Raw genomic sequence first — 13396 nt, 5'->3', positions numbered from 1 at the left:
CCATTACAAGTTACAGTGGCATTATAGACAATATCCTGGTTGGAAATTGGTGTCTCAGAGTCTGAGACTGCACCAACACCACCAGGACTCCCTCTACTAGCTGCATTTTTCCACTGAAAAAAACAGTCATTTTCTTCTAAATCCTAAAGTACATTTGTAGAAACTGGTTTTGGTCTAGGGGTGAAACCAAGACTCATAAAGAATTTTCACCCTTTTCTTTCATGATGCAGTCCAACAGGTCAGCGTATGTCCAGGCTGATATTTCCTGGCAAAGAAACAATGCCCGTTGCCACCTCAGATAATTACAGTGTCAGGCACTGTCAGGAGGCCTTTGCTGGCATCCATATGCTCTTTATGTGCTTCAGGCTTTTTAGCCTTTTTCCAATCCCTTTGTTTTCAGCTATCTTCCATAACAACCAGCTGATTGTCTTCTTCTGTAGCCCTGTCATGTCCTCTCCCACTCATCTTTCATCTAGGCCAAAGAGTCAATCTGTTTAGTTTTGCTTCCTGCGGAACATGTGTACCAATGATCAGTGCTGCTGTGAGATGCCTTGGTACAGGGCTCTGCAGAACGTTCAAGTTTATACAGGATCAAAACTGAACTGAACACAGCGAGGGGGAAAAAATCTGTTCAGTGCTACTAATTACAAAGATATGGCAGCAGGAATTTGCTAAGCTGAGTGAGTGAAGCATCACTACATGCAGCCTAGCATCTCTCTTGTGCATCCACCATTCCCAGCTGTGAGAAACAGGTTGCTAGGTCTTTGGCATGTCCCATCCAGGCAGTTCCTACGTTTTTATGTCTTAGTCCTTATTTTCCCCAGTTTTATTACATCATCTTTTCAGAGGGCAATGGGAAGTAACAATAGTTATTGTCAGTATTCCAGAGACAAGTGCATCCATTTTATATGGAGTCACAATGATATTTCAGTTTTCCCTCTCAGTCCCTAATTAATCCTTTTCAGATTTTCTTACTAAACATCACTAAGCACATAATTAAATTTTTAACAGAATTATCTGCCAAGTTCTTCCTTGAATATGTTCTCCCTTTGTTTGCATTAATTTTTATTTACCAATATTGAATTCCTAAACCATTTTACAATTCTGTTAATATGTACTTTGAAATTATTCTGTGAGTCTTAACCCTGCCCTCAATAATTTTGTATCACATTGTTTTTCACAATAGTTTTAACCTTCTTTTCTGGACGTTGCATGCGTACACTGAGCACAATTACAGAATCCTGATGTATCCTGCCACAAAAGTTGATCTCTTAAAAAAAGAACTTTTCCCTCATCCCCTAGACAATTATTAGTATACTAGAAGACCACAAAACAAATTCAGCAGTCCAGAGGCCTGCACAAGCAGTTGGAAGAGGACACAGCTGGGACATGGCCAACCCCAACTAACCAAAGGGATATCCCACAGCAAATGTGGTCATGCTCCACATACAAAGTGGGTGGAATGAGGAGGAACGGGGGAGATTTGGAGCAATGATGTTCTGTGTTTTCAAGTAACTGTGACACGTGAGAAGGCCTGGGGATTGCTGAACACCTGCCTGACTGTGGGAAATGGTGAATGAATGCCTTGTTTTCTTTCCTGGAGTGTGCAGCTTTTGCTTTCACTATTAAACTCTCTTTATCTCAACTCATGAGTTTCCTCACTTTTAGTCTTTTGATTCTCTCCCCCATCCTGTTGGAGTGTATGTCTGGCTCCCTACTGGTGGCCAAGCCTCTGACCCTTCACCACTGAACAATAAACAACAAATGGAAAAAAATGTTTTCACCTTCTTTTCTCTGGCACTTTGGGAACTTCTGCATTCCCATGTCTCCTCCCGACTCTCTCTTTGAAGAGGAGGAGGAGGGTCTTTCTGAAAAATTTGCATTTCCAAACCCACCTTTGTGCTTTGGTAGTGGTTTCAGACTGCAACATCAATAAGTTGATCATAGTTTCTTAAATGGAGTAAAATTATCATCAGAAAATCCATGGAAACCTAGGAAACTCTTGTTTCCAAAGACATTTATCTATTAAGAGGTCCGGCTAGTAGTTTTTAAAAATAAACCTGGTTGCATAGGAAAAGGATGCAATGCAGAGGGATTTTGACCGCCTTGAGAAATAGGTCACTGAACCTAATGAGGTTAAACAAGGCCATGAGCAGTCTTTCACTCATGTGGCTGCAATCACCAGTATCAGCACAGGCTGAGAGATGAATGGACTGCAAGTAGAGCCGAATAGAAGGATGTAGGGATACTGGTGGATATAAAATTTCATATGAGCCAGCAACGAGCTCTTGCATCCCAAAATCACAACCATGTCCTGGGCTGCATAAAAAGTAGTGTGGCCAGAGGTCAAGGGAGGTGGCTCTCCCCTTTATCCCACTCTCAAGAAAACCCATCTGAGGTACTGCATCCATTTCTGCAGTCCCAAGTACAGGGAGCCTGTTGGGGTGGGTCCAGAGGGGAGTCAGGAAAATGACCAGTGGGCTGAAACACCTGTCTGGTGAAGACAGGCTGAGAGAGACAGGCTGTTCAGCATGGAGAAGAGAAGGATCTGGAGAGACCTTATTGTGGCCTTAGAATACTGTAAGGGGGCTTTTAGGGAGATGATATAGATAGATAGATAGATAGATAGATAGATAGATAGATAGATAGATAGATAGATAGATAGATAGATAGATAGACAGACAGACAGACAGACAGACGGACAGTTAGTTTTTATCAGAGCCTGTAGTGAAAGACAAGGGCAAATGGTTTCAAATTTAAAGAGGGTAGACTTAGAAAGATATAAGTAAGAAAATTTTAATGATTGCATTGCTTTGACACCAGAACATGTTGCCCGCAGAAGTTGTGAATTCCCCATACCTAGAAATGTTCAAGGCCAGGTTGGATGGGGCTGATCTAGTGGAAGACCTTCCTGACCTTTGAGGGAGGATTGAAACTAAATGATCTTTAAAGATTCTTTTCCATCCAAGCCATCCTATGATTCCATGACTAGAATCACTAAAATAGCAAACAGATTAATAAGAGGGGACACATAATCAACCACATCAACTTGCATGCGAATGACAATGTCAAGAGGCTGTTACTGAGAAGTGAAATACTCAAAAGAGCAATTCCACTGCTGCTCACAACCAGCTTTCCACACCTGCATGTTTTTACTCTGGAGTCTAAATAAGGCAAGATTAATGTGGAAAAAATTGTACATGACCATGCAATTCAGAATCCAAATGCAGACCCAAAAAAGACAGGAAGCATATGCAGATGATTGAAGGCTCTAGATTCTGAGTGCTTCAGAAGATTACAAAAGACACATTTTTCTAATATGATTCTTAAATATATATATATCCTTAAAATTGATTTGCTTGTTTGAACTTTAAAAAGAACACCATTAAAACTTGACAGTACTCCGTAGAACTGCAGCAGCAGAAGCCACTACCTCAAGTTCTACTACAGTGACATGTCAGCATTTTCAGCACAGAGGTAGCCACTGCAGCTGCAGCTTTGGCTGCTGTAGCAGCAGCTGTTACTCCCTTGGCAGTAGTACAACTTGGGTTCTTCAGATGTTCATTGGATTATGACAGACTGGATATCCCTAAGAAGGGCAAATGAAAGGGGAAGCTTACCACTGTATAGGAAGAAAAATTTCCAGGCAACTAAAAAGGCACTTCTACAACAAAAAGCATTTCAACGTGAAAAATATCCAAAGCTTTATTTCACATACACAGTAACAGCATGTCATTTTCAGATGAATATTTAAAATTCATCTCTAAAATCTCAAGAAATAGCTATCTCAAAATACAGGTTATTGATCAATTCTTCTTGGCAAAGTTTATACAGAAGATCTATCAGGAGCTATCACAACAAGGCAGTCAAGACACAAAAATGGAAAACACAATCTCCCAAAAATACAACTTTTCCCCATAAAATGTGTGCAGATTGAGGAAGTCACTATTGCAAGACACTACTCTTTGGTCTTAGCAAGTTTCAAGGAAAATACAGAAACAAAAAAGGACCTATAGCTTTAAATAATAGTTAAATAAAAAACACTAGGTATAAGATAATGATCTTATTCTTTAACATGGATTTAAGTCATGATTAATAAAGTCTTGTGGGATGAGGGGCACTGATCATCCCTACACAGCACCTAAATAGTTTCACACCTTCTGCTACTAATTGGAGTTACTGCTATGGAAAGGACACAGGAAGGGAAATCTCTGAGGCTTCTGCTTTGGGTTCAGCTTTTGGGGTTTTTGGTTTTTTTTAAGGCTATGCAAAATGCTCAGGAAGATCAGGTTCCAGGCAGCCTGCCTGTTTCAGTAGTTTCAGTAGACAATGCAAAAGGAGAGCAGTTGACATCACAAGTGTCCAGTCCTAGAAAGGAATGATGGGTCTTTGAACAAATATGACTTTTCACACCCAACACTTAAATTCTTTAACAAGCCTCATGCATTATGTAACCAAGATTGAGAACTACAGATCAACCTTTCTGTGTGCCATTATTTGTTATTGGGGGGATGTGGGGGTGGTAAAAGTGCCTCGACAGTAACTGAGGTACTACTGCCAAGAAAATTAAAGCACCTGTCAAATAGTTTTTGTGGAAATAAGAAAATAATTCTCTCCCACTTAAAAATTCACTACAGGTCCACAAACTGGTATTTTCATCTACTTGTACTCATGGTCTGTTCAGAAGGTATATCTTTGGATGTGCGTGTGTGGAAGAGGTCATAACATTACATTCTGTTTTGTTTCATTTAAACCAAGTAAACTCACATGGGGGCAGTTATAATGTAAGATTAGAACAAATTCTGGTTTTGAGATGCTTTGAAGATAATAAAACTTTGGAAGCAGTTTTCAAGAAATATTTTACACCTGAGCAGACACGGCAACACTGCATGAAGTTCTCAGTAGGAGCTTTTGGTAGTGGTACACCAATTACAGAAATCTTCAGTAAACAATTTGTCCTGTGAAAGAATTTACCCAGGAAGTGATGTTAAGGATAGGTAATGAAAAATTTATATACAGAAAGAGCATAAACATGTCCAGAGAGTATCAGAAAGAAGATAAGACACAAAGGAAGATTTGGTTAACAATGAACATTAAGGGCAACGACAAGCAGTTCTACAGCTATACTGGAAAAAAAACAGAAAGTAAAAGGATGTTTTGACTCATCTGTAGATTCACAGTTAAGACTTTCTGTCCAAGATTTTATTATTAAAAGGAACTAGTTAATACACCATCTCTTTTAAGCAGAAGGTTAGAAATGTATAGATTCCAAGAAGACCAGATACCTCTGGTCTTCTTGGAACCTATACATTTCAAATTGCTTCTGGTTCTGGTTTGGTCAGGCTTTTAAATGTAAATGGGAGGCTTCCTTCAGTACTTGAGAGGATGGTTTGTGCCTTAAGGGCAAGGAGTACAAGAGGAGAGCAGCAGTCCTCTCTGCCTCTAGCAGCTGCCTGATTCCTCTCCCATTCACTGGGTAACAGATCACAAAATGCTAATAAATGAGTTCCATTTTGCTTGGCCAATTATAAAACATAAGCTGGAAAAGAGTTACTAAACAGATACTTGCTATTGACACTTTATGTATGTGTTGCTGGGATTCATTGGTTTCACATCCTTCTGTTAGATGTCTATTTAATCTGTTTTGTTCTGCTTATATCAGAATCTTGCAGAGAGGGACTGTTAACAGTGATTTTTTTGATCACAGCCCAAGACACTACTACCCTTGAAACTGTCATTTTTTCTACATCTGCACAAAACTACAGTATAGTTAAGAATAGATTTTTTTTGGGCAAATTCTATCTAAATTAAGTGTTTATTTTCACTGTCCATTTTTTTTCTCTTCTGATAATGAAATTTAAAAGATATATGGAGAATGAATGCAATTATCCTTCTAGGAAGTTCTGAGGCATTTCATTTTTAAACAGAGTTCCCATGTTCTTCTATTTGTACATGAATTGAATGATTTCTAAAAACTCCTCTATGAAACATATATAAATATTTTCCATATTACAAAAAATAATTAAAAAAAAAAAAAAACAGACCAAAGTTTTCTGCCTCTGAATTTCCCTCTTTTCCCCAAATGTTCAGTAGCTCTCATCTTTGCTTCACTACATCTTTCCCATTAAGTCCTACTGCTTCTAATTCTCCTTTGTTTCTGCTTTTATGTCACTTACCAGTGGCTCATGTCAAAACTTAAGTGCTTTTAAAGTGTAGCAGATTATAATGAGGTACAGATTATCTGATTTAAAACACTTTTTCTTTGTTGCCATTGTAAATGCCCACATAAATATACAGAAGGTGAAAAGGAGCCATAGATGTACATAGAAGATGTATATATCTGTACGTTTCTCATATACCCAGACACGCATACATGTTTTTCTTGGCATTTTGTATTCAAAAGTAATAAAGTTGGACAGAAAATATTTCACAGGTGACCTGCTGCCAAGAAGAATTTGAATTATTTTCGGTCATTTTGAGTTATAGGGTCTCAAGATAAAAGAAAAGAACATTAAGAATAAGCCATTAAGTCACTTAACCAAACAGTCCTAAAGGAGTTTCCTGCTAAAGTGAACCACATTTCACTGTCCCTCTACCTGCTGTAATGAATGATACATGAAGCACTTCAGATGGTACCATGGGGTTCAGAGTGATGAGCTGACAGTGTGACTTTCCTTGGCTTCAGTGGCAAGCCATCAAAAGGAAGTATTAAATCATTGTGGGTTTCTTTTTTCCTCCCAAATTTTCCAACTGTCTAATACACCCATGCATATTTTTACTCAAATGACACGAGGCTCTGTTCGCTTACCTTTCATAATGAAGTACTGCCTCATATTTGCTCTGTAACTAATTTAAGATTTTCCAACATGGAATGGTATCCATATATCTTGCAAAAAGACCTTAAAGACCTGTTTAGTGAAATCCTTGTGTAATGAATACAACTCGGTGAGGACTGTACAGAAAGCAAAAAGTAGGGATGAAAAGGGGAAATAATCTAAGCATATCTCTCACACAGACTAGTTTGGTTTCATTGCAGACACGTCAGTTCTAATTCCTAAATTGTATTAAGTAGTTGTAAAAGGAAGGAAGAAAGGAATTTTTTTCTATACTTCTTTTAACCAAAGCACTGATGCCTGTGCCCATTATTTCAAAGTTTGCACCACCATCTCCTTGTATTACTGCAAGGGTGTTCTAACTGTAGGGAAGAAGCCATGTCCATCCTTCTGCTAACATTTTGACACCAACTAATCAACTCAGCAGAAATTCATGCCCTCAGAAGAAAACAAGCAGACAGAAAAAAGGCAGATGCTAGCTTAAGAGTCTAATTGCAAAGAAAAAAAAAAGACACAGAAAGTTACTATTGTTCTGAAGCTTTCAGCACTTTTCAGTCAGTTAACAACTTTAGTTAAGAGCCTGCTTTAAGAGCAGACCAAGGCATTGATATATAAAATCATACCAGAAGAACTGAAACAAAATATTAAAACCAGAAAAAAATAGGGAATGAAGAAAATATATAAATTTATCACAACTTATAGAAGATAGAATATCGGGAAAAATTTATACTGTAATATGTAAGGCTCATAAATGTTGAGTGTTTTAGGAAAAGTACTATGCTGTTGTGTATTTCTATTATTGGGTGAAATTAGGAATAGGCAGGTGGCAGATTACAAAAAGTTGTTCCAAATGAGGAAATTCTTCTCAAACAAGGATGTTTCTCATTAGACAAGGCCTGACATCAAGCAAAACTGAATTTCCCAGAATTAGAAAGAAATACAAAACTGTGTGTGGTTATGCAAATATTTTCAGAGGAATGTAAAAGACAGAGATAGAACTGCTTACAAAGTGATTTGAACCACTCAGCTGAGCAAACTCAAGCTCAATGAAATCTCATACCCACAAGTGAAAGGTCACACAGTAAGGAACAAACGAGCATCCAGAACAAATCTGCAGCACACGAGACACAGCAGACAACCAAGTCTGCGTAAGTTTCCAACACTACACTATCCAAGAAGGTGAATGCATTCCCTTGAATAAAAAGGGGGTTCCCTCTCTGCTATTTTATTTCTGCCTGCAGCAGCAATGTTCTTAATGCTAAGTTATTATATTCACTGTTGCTAGCAATATTTTAATGGGTTGAAAAATTGCTGAGGGTTGAGTCACAAAATAAGTAAAAACTTGTTCTGCGCATCTTAGCAAAAGTAAACCAAGGTTTATACACAGGACACAGTGTACAAAAAACTTCATAGAGGTAAATTAACAGATGCCAAACACTCTTTTAATGGAGCAGGAAACAGCCAGAATAAGCAGCAAGATGGTGCCATCAACAGCATCTTTAAATATTGTTGTATTAAATATATTTCTTGCAGTTTTCTGAATGCTCACCTGTGTTCCAAGAGGTAAGATCTATCAATGGAGGTAACAGGGAATGCTCTTCAGCCAATGATTCTCAAAGTTATCCAGTCCTGCAGGTCTAAAAGTCTATACTGGTATTATATACCTAATATCCTTTCCATTTATCATTGGAACAAAACATATTTCACCACTGTTTAATATAAATATCAGCTCTTTTCCAACCCATTGGACATAATTAGTTAAATATTTTCTCTCTTTTGAAAATGTCTGGGGTTTCTATCACCTTAATGCAACCACTATCAAAGATCATTGCTTGGGGTGTTTTAAGGCTTTTTTTTAGGGGGGGAAGAGGGGAGAGGAAGTGTTGGGAATTTATTTTTTGTTTTTAATATGCTTTAAAAATCCTTTCAATTGTTCTTAGCATTAAAAAATACTGATGTTTTACTGATAAGTACAAATTTTCCTAACATTGTCTCAGGATTGTCAAAAATGTCTGAATCTGATGTCTAATTTATGCTAATTGGCATAAAAATCAGACATTTCATGATTAAACAGTAAACATTTTATTCCATGGCTATTCTTGAGGAAGATGTTATTATCCAGCATGGGAATTGCTTCATCAAAGCCATGGAAAATGTGAGAAGCCACTGGAATCCAGAGTTGCATTCAAATGGGTAAGCAAAACTTAGAAAAGGACAAGTCTCTTCAATCCAGAATCTGGTATAAGCATCAAGAGCACCACAAAAGCAACACTGCCAAAAATAAAATTACAATAAAACTTTGGACTTCAGTTTGAATGGAAACAATCCTTATACATTTTCATCCCAAAAGGTAGTGCAGATTTCACACATGTTCTCTTAAATGAGAAAGTGAGAACAGATCTGAAGTCCTCTAATTATCCATGTCCTGAAGCACTGACTTTTTTAATTTTAGTTTTTTCAGCTTTGTTAGACATTGAGTAGATGATGACAATTCTTAATTATGATTAATATCAGGATTTGAAGTTTGGTCTTTTTCCACATTACTACAAAGCCAAATATTATTTTGCATCAGCAAAGTTCAAGTCCCCACCACTCAGACCACTAGAATACTTTTTGTGGCAAAAAAAAGTTCAAGTCCTTCTTGAATCTTATTCAGAAAAAGGTCTGGAAAGCATTTTTAACAGCACCACTGTTGAATGGAACCACTATCTCTGGCCTGAGACATCCTTCATTTCAAAGACTGAGAATGGACCACTGCAAGGATATAATTACCTTTGGAACACAGTCCATAATGGTTTTCAGATTCTAGTCTTGTTTCAATTAATACGCATTTTAGAAAATATCAAGCTTAAAAAGAGACTCCGAAATGCTTCAGAATTTACTGCAATGTTTGGTAAATCCCAAACTGTGAAGCCTCCTTTCCCTGGTCTGAATCTACTTGTCTATAGCTTCCAGCTACTAGAGCTCATCATTTTTAGCCAGACTAAAGATCCCATTATCAAGGTTTTGTTCCCTGTATTTGTACTGGTAGACCCTGATCAAGTCATTCTCTTAACCTCATTTATAAGGAAATGCAAAGACAAAGCTTGTTAGATCTTTCACTACACAATACATTTTCTACTCTTTTAATTAGTACCATGGCTTTCTCTGAACACTCTCTAACTTAGCCATATTAATTAATGAACCACAGATTTCAAACTGGACTTGGTATTCAAGTAACAAATGCACTCATGTAAAATTCAAAAAGATGTTCCTGCTGAACACATCTCTATTTATCCCTCCCAAGTTCATAAAAGTTATTTAAGACATGGAATTGGGCTGGAAATTCACAGCATTTGATGAGCAACAAAATCCCCCAGTCAAACGCAGCAGTCAGTATTTCCTGCAACCTGAAGTTATTAGGGCTGCTACTCACACAGGATAAATTGCAAATCAGGCTGATACAATTATCACTTCAAAGAAATACATTTTTTACAATAAATATGGACAGCATTTCATTTTTGAAACACATTCAGCTTTGTGCTAGTCTTGGCTAAGTGGCAGTGAACAGAATCACTGCTGAATCCTCTCCCTTAACAATGCTTCAACCTTTCAATCCTCAGCAAACCATCAGTAGCTATTACATGGTTTTTTTAGGACACTCCTAAGAAGCTAAGTGCCATAGGACTGAGAAAGGATGCCATGAGGGGGCCAAAAAGAATGTATCCCTTCACCAAGGAGTCTCATTTCACACTGACAGTTACACACCTAAGAATTATCTACCCTTTAACACATGTAGAATATGTGAAGTGTTACTTATTGATTACACAAGACTTGCCTTTCTGAATCAAAATATGGACTACTAACTCTAATACTCAAATAAATCAGAGGATATTACATTTACACTTTATCAACCACTTTTCCTAATTTCATCAAAAATACATCATGCTAACTTGACATGGTCTGGCTTTCCTATAACTCATGTTGATTGGCACTAATTATACAACACTTCTTTAATTCATTATTAATTAGGTCCCTTATTATTTTGCCCAGAAGTGATGTCAAACTGACAGACATGTAATTATCCAGGTCATGCCTTTTACCCTCTTTGAATGTTGGCACATTAGCCATTTTTGTGCTCTTCCTCCAGTACTTCAAATCTTATAAAAAAATCAGCATTAATGCTCCAGGAAGCTCATTGGTCAGCCCTGTTGAAATTCATTATCTGAGCATTCCAATTTAAAAATGGCTAAATTTAGCTGCTACTAAAGAGCAACCCCTTGAGTGCCTATTACTGGAAATTACTGCATTGACTTCCTATTATACAATTACATAATATAACACATAGTATTAGATTTACATACATCTTTTCATTTGCCAATCTTTTTACACCACTTTACAATTCCACCACATCCCTCTCATGTTAGACCAACACATCTGCTTGATTCTAAAGGAAATTCAGTGCTCCATATTTGCCTTAGTTTTGCCTACTATCAGCCTTCTGTTCTCATTTTCCTTTAACCATTTACAATGTACATTACTTAACCATATACAGCTCTCCTAGCTGTTCACCAAACATGGGGATAAGTTTTTAACCCATGTTGCCTCTTTTAGCGCTGGCTCTAAGCCAACAAGTATTGCCTCTCAAAACAATGTGCACTAGCAGGGAACACATTACAATGACAACAATGTGGATATTACAGAAGCAAACATTTCTATTGCTATTACAGCATGCTGTATTTTGTCTGATACTTACAAGAGCATTAAATAAAAAGGGCAAGTACTAATGGCAGGTCAGAGGGTGAGAAATTTAGGGATACTATTTGCTGATTTGGAGAAGAGTTTTACAAGAGCAACTTCTAGAGCACAAGCAGATGCCATGCAAATGAAAAATTTTAGAAAAAGTGCTTTTACGTATTGTGCCATAGTCATAATAATGATTTGTGCTCTTGTAAACAGAACGTGCCTCGTTAATACATTTTAGTTAATTTTTAATTAGAGGACAGAGAGCTACCAAGTAATGTGGGGAAAAATATGGATGGTCCTTATTTATTTTGGGAGTTTCAATACATAGTGACTTTCACTTTAATAAATGCAGCAATAAAGGGGGAAAAAAACCTATCTGGTTTTACTAGGAAAACAAGATGAACTTGAGACCGTTATCATGTGTTGGTACTTTCCATTCCCCTAGTGACAGAGTATAAACTATGGTTTGTACTCCACTAATCAAAGACTGTAGTTCCAGCCTGGGATAAATTATTTATGAGGAACAAAACAGTGACTAACAGAATCTAAGTCTGAAAGTTTTATTCCATATAGCTTTCATGTCTGAATTTGTGGCCTAAGAACTGCAAAGCTGCTTTGATACTTACCTGGTTTAGTCCACCCTTACTTTGATATGATGTGTTCTGGTCTATCCTCACAGGTCCATTTCCACATGCATCTGCTTGGTGCAACCAGTAAAGTTTAGTTCTTGCTTTCCCCCTCTTCTTTTTCCTGCAAATCAAGGCTGGCCTTTCCACAGGTATGTGGATGGCATAGTTCAAAGTGCAAGACTTCATATAAACAATCATTCCCACGTAGATACATGAACCTAGCACACAGGAACTGATATGAAGCAAAGTCTGAAGTCTTCCTATGGAGATCACTGCAGCAAAGCAGAGGCCATCAGGGTGTCAAGAGCTTCACACAGCACAAGTACTTCAGGGAGAACATCCAAGAACAGCATTCCATAGTTCAGACCAGTGGGATGGGATTTGTCTGGGTCCTCAGCAGATGCCGCACCAATTTAAACATTGTTAATTTATTATGAGCAGCAGTGATCCAAGCAGATATATTATTCATTAGAACATCAAATGTCCAAGGAAGAGGACTGTATACAATTATTTGTTTCAGGTCTCTTTGAAGAGATGATTGCACCATGAGAGAACTCTGCCAGCCAAAATACCCTACAAACTAGTAGAGAGCCAGAGTAAAATGCAACCAGATTTATGCTTCAAGAGGGACACTGATAGTTCAAGCATAAGATTTATCAGAAGACTGTTCATAACATCCCATTTATGCTGTTGACAGATCATTTGCATAAGATTGCAAATTACTGGGTTTCATGGAAGGTTCTGTTGCCATCTTTGTATGTGCTCAGGCGCTACTCTAAATACAACATATGTTAACTTGGCCACTGCACTAACTTTACAAAATGACAGCCTTTGTAACAGAGCCCGGCCTTATAGAAAGGTCATGCTCAGTAACCTACACTGCACAAGAATGTATAACTCTAATTAGTTCTTCTAGGTCATTACAAAGAATAAATTGACGGCCAGACGATCACTGAAACCAGCAGCAATGGAAAGGAGAAAAAGTGAGGGGAAGACTAAGGGGAAAGAGACAGAAAGAGATAAAGCTTTTCTAGGTGTAGTGAATGAAAAAAGAGGAGGGGTGTCCATGCAATTACTTACATGCAATACAGCCTCTATACAAATGACTTCTACAGACAGAACCATTCAGACCTTTCTATAAGCCTGAGTTGGTCCATCTTCATCTATATATTGACACAAGCAAGTTAAGCAGCTTTAGGCCCACGTGAT

Source organism: Ammospiza nelsoni, chromosome 1 (assembly GCF_027579445.1).
Source record: "Ammospiza nelsoni isolate bAmmNel1 chromosome 1, bAmmNel1.pri, whole genome shotgun sequence".
NCBI classification, from domain to species: Eukaryota; Metazoa; Chordata; class Aves; order Passeriformes; family Passerellidae; genus Ammospiza; species Ammospiza nelsoni.
Note: the sequence above shows the minus strand (reverse complement) of the source record.